Below are 7,016 nucleotides of genomic sequence, written 5' to 3'. Positions count from 1 at the left end.
GCGCCGCCTACCCCGCGGGTTCCTCTCGAGCTCCCGGGGTGCGCGGGTGGCACGCGCCGGGAGGGGCGGGGCGCACCGGAAAGGCGGGGGCGCGTGCGGGGCGGCCGGCGGGAGAGGCGGCACATCAGCGCGCCTGCGCCGGGACACCGGCCGCCTACCCCGCGGGTTCCTCTCGAGCTCCCGGGGTGCGCGGGTGGCACGCGCCGGGAGGGGCGGGGCGCACCGGAAAGAGGCGGGGCCGGGCTGCGCGCTCCCTGCTGCGGCGCAGTGCGGAGGGAGGGTCGCAATGGTGATTCTCCCCAAACCAAGACCCGACTTCAGGTCCTCAGCAGATCTGAAGTCTGGCTTTTCCAACCTTGGAGACCTGCCCCTGGGAGTGATAGGTCACTCAGGGCCTGGTTCTGAGAACATCATCATCTGCGGTCCACAGCCCTCGCCAAAGCTGGGGTGGCCCTCATCCATCAAGACCCCCTTCCTACTTCACCGTCCCCTGGGTTTTGTATTTATTTTTGTGAGAGGTCTCACAATGTAGCCCTGACTGGTCTGGAACTCTCTATGTAGACCAGGCTGGTCTTGATCTTACAGAGATCCACGTGCCTCTGCCTCCCAAATGCTGAGATTAAAGGTATGCGCCACAACGCCTGCCCGCCCCCGGGGGGTGGGGTGGAATTTTTTTAATCACCTTGGTGATCCTGGATCTGAATTCCTTAAATCTTCAAGTAATTTACTGCTCTGGCCAAGCTCATTGATTCAATGCATAGTCTGCTTCGCTTGGCTCAGCTGGCTGTTGTAATCGATTTCGTGCCCAAGTCGTCCATAGTCCCCACAGCTGCCACATCGCCAGGGTGGTGAGCCCGCGCTGTCAGGATGCTACAGGGACTATTGCAAGTGAGGAGCGATGGGGAGTGTGTCAGCAGTTCATAGGCACTGAAGAATACATGGGAGTTGAAGGATTGCCCTCCAATCCAGGGATGCATTACAGGCTTACAAATCCAGCAAACCCAGGACCCAGATCTTCTGAGACCAGCAGCCTCAGTCAGCCTCAGTAGCTCTGCTGTGAAAACACCTCATCAGTGATGGTTAAGGAGTAGAAACCGTTCCTTGAGAATAACACTTTTATAGAGTTGCCCTGTTGTTTTCGAAAACCCAGGTCTAAATCTTTGCTCTAAATTTTACAGGTCAGTGGGTTGAGGTTGCGTCCTATGTAAATACACGTTGTAGAGATGGAATAGCTCCTTTACTGAGCAAAGATGGGAAATAGACTCCTGTAAAATATGGGATTAGCTAGCGTCTATAAAGACCCGGTTTCCTCCGTTGAAGGGATTTTAAACTGCTAAAATGAAAGTTTGTTTTGTGTGCATTTTATTTATGGTTCATTTCTAATTTTATTTTCTAGGCCCTGGGAAATTCACCCAGTACACAATTCGGCAGGTCACAAATCTCCCAACCATGTCTCCATGGGTGCAACCAGTTTATACTCTCATAGAGAACATCTGCACAGTACACAATTGTGATAGTTAATCTCAACTATTTAAAGAGATCTAGAATCACCTGGGAGATGGGCCACTGGGCATGCCAGTGTGGGATTATCTGGATTAGGTTAACTGAAGTGGGAATACTGGACCACAGTGGGTGTTAGCATTTCCTGGCTAGGATCTTGGATTGTACAAAGTGAAAGAGAGCTGAGCACAAGCTTCAGGAATGACGTCAGTTTTCCGTTTCCCAGAGTGCACACTACATCACTACATCACCCAACAAAACTCCTATGTCCTGTTTTAATGAATCCAGCCCCTCAGCACTGTAAAGTCTGGAGTATTCTTTTATATAATTACAGTGTGTGTGTGTGTGTGTGTGTACGTACACATTCCAAACCACTTAGACAGAGACCAGGGGACAATTTTTGGAAATTGGTTCTATCTTCTACTTTGTGGGTCCTGGATCTCAAACTTTTGTTAGGGTTGGTAGCAGGCACCTTAACCTGCTGAACCATCTTGAAGGACCCAAGACTGGGGTGTTCTTCCTCTGTGATTAAGCAAGGATGATGAGATGGACAGTGTCAGGAGTAAATCTGCCAAATGTTTACCTTAACCCTGTCCCCTGGCTGGCCAACAGTGAGCCACATGCGAACACCCACGTTCCCTCTTGTGAACTCCTTGCTAGTTTCCCGACCTCTACCTATACTTACTCCCATATAAATACACACATAGATATGTTGTGTGAAATTTGCAAAAATTTAATTAAAAAACAAAAGGATGGGGTCGCACATTGGGAGACACCAGGGGTGCATTTCAATGAGAAGAACCAGCTGTGGAGTCCTGGCTAAGAAGCCATCTTTAAGGCTCCATGGACAGGTGTCTGAAGAAAATGTATCCACTGCCAGTTTAATGTCTGGCTTCTCAACTTCAAAATTTTGTGAAAATTAATTTCTTTTTAACAACCCCCCACAAAAAAAATGCAGGCTAGGATCCACACATAAGAAAGAACACACAACATTTGCCTCACTTAATATGTTTTCCAATTAAACCCATTTTCCTGAAAATTTCATAATTCCATTTTATCTTTCCTGCTGAATAAAACTGCATGGATAAAGGTGCCCTGTTTCCATTCTCCATTCATCGGTTGATGGACATCCACACTGCTTCCATTCTCTTGCTACTGTGAATAGAGAATCACTAAGAATGGATGCGCAAGCTTCTCTGGGGGTAGAATACAGAATCCTTTGGGTGTATGCTCAGGCATGGTAGCACTGTTCACTTTCATCCAGACCTAGCTAAGATCTCAGCTTCTGCATCTGGATCCCAGACCCACATGGTAAATCTATGAACGTAGAATACCTAAGGGTTCCTTTCCACATAAGCTCAAAGGGCTGAGCCTAAGCTTCAGGCTGGCTTGATACATAACTCTGTCTCATGTAGACCCTCAGAAATCTGAGCCCTAACAGCAACATCCTGAAAGACAGACAGAAAAATGCAGAATAGTTAAAGACTTTGAACAAGGTCTCATGTAAGAGAGAAAGAAATTATCAGTGGAAACCCAGACATGAAGGAGAAAGAGCTCTGTTCCCCTCATAGTCCTTTGGGTCAGCAAGAGGCCTGCTTTGATTTCTTACCAGAGATAATACTGATTTTTTAATGTGATAGATGAAGGGTTTGGCATCTTGAAGATGATTTTGGTGACCAGGAGCATGGCAAAAAAATGCCCCCAAATGTGACCTCACTCACCCCATTCTGATCAGTCATCCAGCAAAATGTTGCCTAACTCCAGTAAATTCACCCCTTTTTTTTTTTTGCCTCTCATGACTCAGGCATAGAAGTTGTTTTTCCATTTTCTTCGTGATCTTGACTGTATGGGTTTTAATGGATTCTTCCTCTGCAGAAAAGAGCTGTTTGGCATTTGAGCACACAAGGAACTATATACCCTGTCTTCTTTTAAAATGGAACTCAGACAGTCCATTTCTTAGTCAGAAGATTGATGAGTTTATACTGGCTAGAAAGGGATGTGTCTCAGGAGGATTCTGGGTGGAATTTAAAGAGTGTTCATCACAAGACTAGGGTGCAGGTCTTAGCTCACCACTTCCTGTGTGTGTGCAACCCAGGGCTGGCTACTTAGCCTACCTGAATCCTCAGTTCCCTAAGTGTACAATATTGTCTGATCTCCACTGACCTCTAAGATTTTAATTAATTGATATAATGGATATGAAATTATTTTGTGTATAATAAGATTTGACATATGTTAAGAATTGTCTTTGTAACTTGGAGAAAGTGAATTTATAAAGAACATTTCTATACAATTTATGGTATTTTTTGGCACAAAAGTGGCAAATTAAAACTTTTGCCCACTTTCTCTTTATAAACCAAGAGCACATCTATGCCTCTTCCATCCCACTTAGAAGTTGTTACATGATATTAATTATTTGGGTATATCTCCAATTCTCCTACTTATATTGAAAGAGTCTTGAAGTCAGGGTGTTGGATAGGTGCATCCTCTCAAGGACCAGCAATAGTTGGATTGTCTGAACCCTAAAAGACTCTGTAGAAAGGGAGGGAGACAGTCACCCCTCCCATCCCACCCAATCGGTCAGTTTCAGTTGCACAACGGGGAGGGTCCAAGGATAGACACGGAAGAAGCCAGGGACAAGGCAAGTGCTTCGCCATCTTGGGCCAGGCAGCAGATCTGGAAAGCTCAGCCAAGATGCAGGAAAAAAAGCCCATGGGTGTCCATGCCTTTGGAAGTAACCCCTCCTCATCATCATAAACTGTGTTGGCAAGCCCAAATAAATGTCTTTATTCCCTCAACTGTATTTTGGAGGAATATTTGTCTTTGGGTTGTAAGGGAGCCACCCGTGTGCCTCCCAGCAGTAAATTCAACTTACACAGGGCTATGGCACTTGGAACATTATCCTGACAAGTTATACCTATTCAATAAATATTTGTTGACTGTTAGTGAGAAGAAAAAATGAATAAACTGGACCTTTTGATAGTTTAAAATGTCTATTGTGTGAAAGACACTGCAAGAGGATGAAAGAAAAAAATGACATGCTAGAAGAAAATACCTTCAAATTACATATCTGACCAAGAACTTGATCTATAACATATAAAGAATTCTTGGCATTCAACAGTAAATATAAACTCTAAACAGTCCAATTTGAAAATGGACCCCCCAAAATCATGAAGAGATAGATCACCAAGGAAAATACCCTACTGGCAAATAGGCACCTGAAAGATGTCCAAAATAATTAGCCGCTAGAGAAATGAGTATTAGGGCTATAGTGAGATGTTACTACCCACTATCAAAGTGAGGAGAGAAAACAGTAACAACACCAAACCATGGCAAGGAGGCAAAGAAGCTAGGTCACTTACACATTAGTAGGAACAGAACTGATGTAAGTACACCTGGAAGGAGAGCTTCACCAACTCTTTTAAAACTCAAGTCAGATGTACCTTAAAACCCAGCAATCACATCCTTGGACATGTATCCTAGAGGTGTGAACATTTCAAAGGGGCTAGGAAGAGGGTGTTATGTAACAATTTCTTCTGTGGTAAGGCATTCCATCTTGGAAGGAAGCTCATTAAGAGGCAGGCTGTTAAGAGAGTGGTGGGGATGAAACAGCTAGCATGTTCTGGAAGTAAATGGGAAGTCCCTGAAATTGACCAAATTCACTAGGCTCCACCCTCCCCCCAGCCATATATTTATATATGCCCTAAGGATTGCTGAGAGACACTCTTAGGCAAGCTGAGCTACCTAAAGGAGGCTCAGACCAGCAGAGCTACCTGGAAAGGACCCTTTCCAACCTGTTGAGCTGCCTGCAACTTGTGCAGTGAGCTCCAGGTTTCCGACTTTCATGAGTTGATACCCATGCTCAGGTGGGCTTTTGCTGATGCTGCTGTCTTTGGGTCATTTCTTCTCCTGTAATTAACCCTCACCTTTACTCCTGTAAGTAAACCTCACTTATACTCCCGTAAGTAAACCTCACCTACACTCCTGTAAGTAACCCCAATAAATCTCATTGGTCACCAAGTTGGACTTTGGTGGTACCCGTACTTTGGTCTGTTGTTGGGTCCCTATCTGGAGTGAGTAGATGTATATTCACTTCTCCCTAGGAATACTGTCACACAACAGATGGTTCAGTCAGTAAAGCACTGGACTTACAAGTATAAGGAACTGAGTTTGATCCCCAGAACCTATGTTAAAAAGCAAGTGTGGTATACTTGTAATCTCAGTGATGAAGAGGTTCCCTGAGGACCCTTGGCTAGCTTGCCTGACTTATTTGGCAAAGTTACAGGCCAATGAGAGGTCCAAGGGATGACACCTGAGGTTATCTCTGACCTCCATGTATGTGTGCACACATGTGTACCAATGTGCCCATACCCCCACACAAAAAGAAGTGGAAATTACTCTATACACACAAAAAGAGAAAATGTCTATGTTTATGCTGAAGCTTACATAAGAATGTTCATTGTGACATTTTAAAATATTTTATTTATTATTTTTATTTTATGTCTGAGTGTTTTGCCTATATGTATGTCAATATACCACATGTGTGCAATGCCCACAGAGATGAGAAAAGGTTGTCAGACCCCCTGGAAACGGAGTTATAAATGGTTATTAGCTACCTTGTGGGTGCTGGGAATCAAATGTAGGTCCTCTGGAAGAACAGCAAATGTTCTTAACCACTGAGCCATCTCTCCTGCCCCCTCATTGTGACATATTTAATATGAAAATCTAGAGATTAAACAAGTGTCCTTCAGTAAGCAAGGTGCTACAAACTGAGGTCTAGCCATACCAAAGAATATTGCCACTTTTGGGAGGACCAGACCTCTGATGCTACAACACCTTGGATGGATCTCAAGGGCAGCGGTCTCAGTGTTTCTTTTAAGACCATCTGAGCAGCAGCATGCTGTGTGAGTTTATTTATATAAAGCTCTTGAATTAAATTGCGGAGAATAGATTAATGCTTACCTGGTGTTGGGGTGGGGCAGGTGGAGCAGAGAGTAGGTGTGGCTAAGAAGTGGGAGTAGTCTGGGCCTGGATCCTGACTGTGGTGATAGTTATGTGAAGCCACACATATGATAAAATTGCATAGAACCTGGCTAGAGAGATGACTCAGTGGGTAAAGGTGCTTGCTGCCAAGCCTGACAACCCAAAGTTCAATTCCCAAGACCTAGAGGTGGAAGAAAAGAACCAACTCTTGAAAGTTATCCTGTGACTTCGATCATCGTATGTATATACATACACAATAAATAAATTACAAATAAGTAAAATACACAAATAAATAAAAATAAAGCTGGAAGAACTTTTAAGAGATTTATTTAAGTTTTTATGTGTATGAATGTGCTGCCTGCATGTATGTACATGCCCATAGAGGTCAAAAGAGTATGTTGGATCCTCTTGAACTTGAGTTTGGGGCAGTTGTGAGTCACCATGTGGGTGCTGGGAACCAAACCCAGATCCTTTGGAAGAGAGCAAATACTCTTAATCACTGAACCATCTCTCTAACATCCCTCCAAAGAAAGCTC

The sequence above is a fragment of the Nannospalax galili genome, unplaced genomic scaffold (genome assembly GCF_000622305.1).
Source record: "Nannospalax galili isolate Female #2095 unplaced genomic scaffold, S.galili_v1.0 scaffold443, whole genome shotgun sequence".
Taxonomy (NCBI): Eukaryota; Metazoa; Chordata; class Mammalia; order Rodentia; family Spalacidae; genus Nannospalax; species Nannospalax galili.
The sequence above is the reverse complement of the archived record's forward strand: the minus strand, read 5'-3'. Positions refer to the sequence as shown.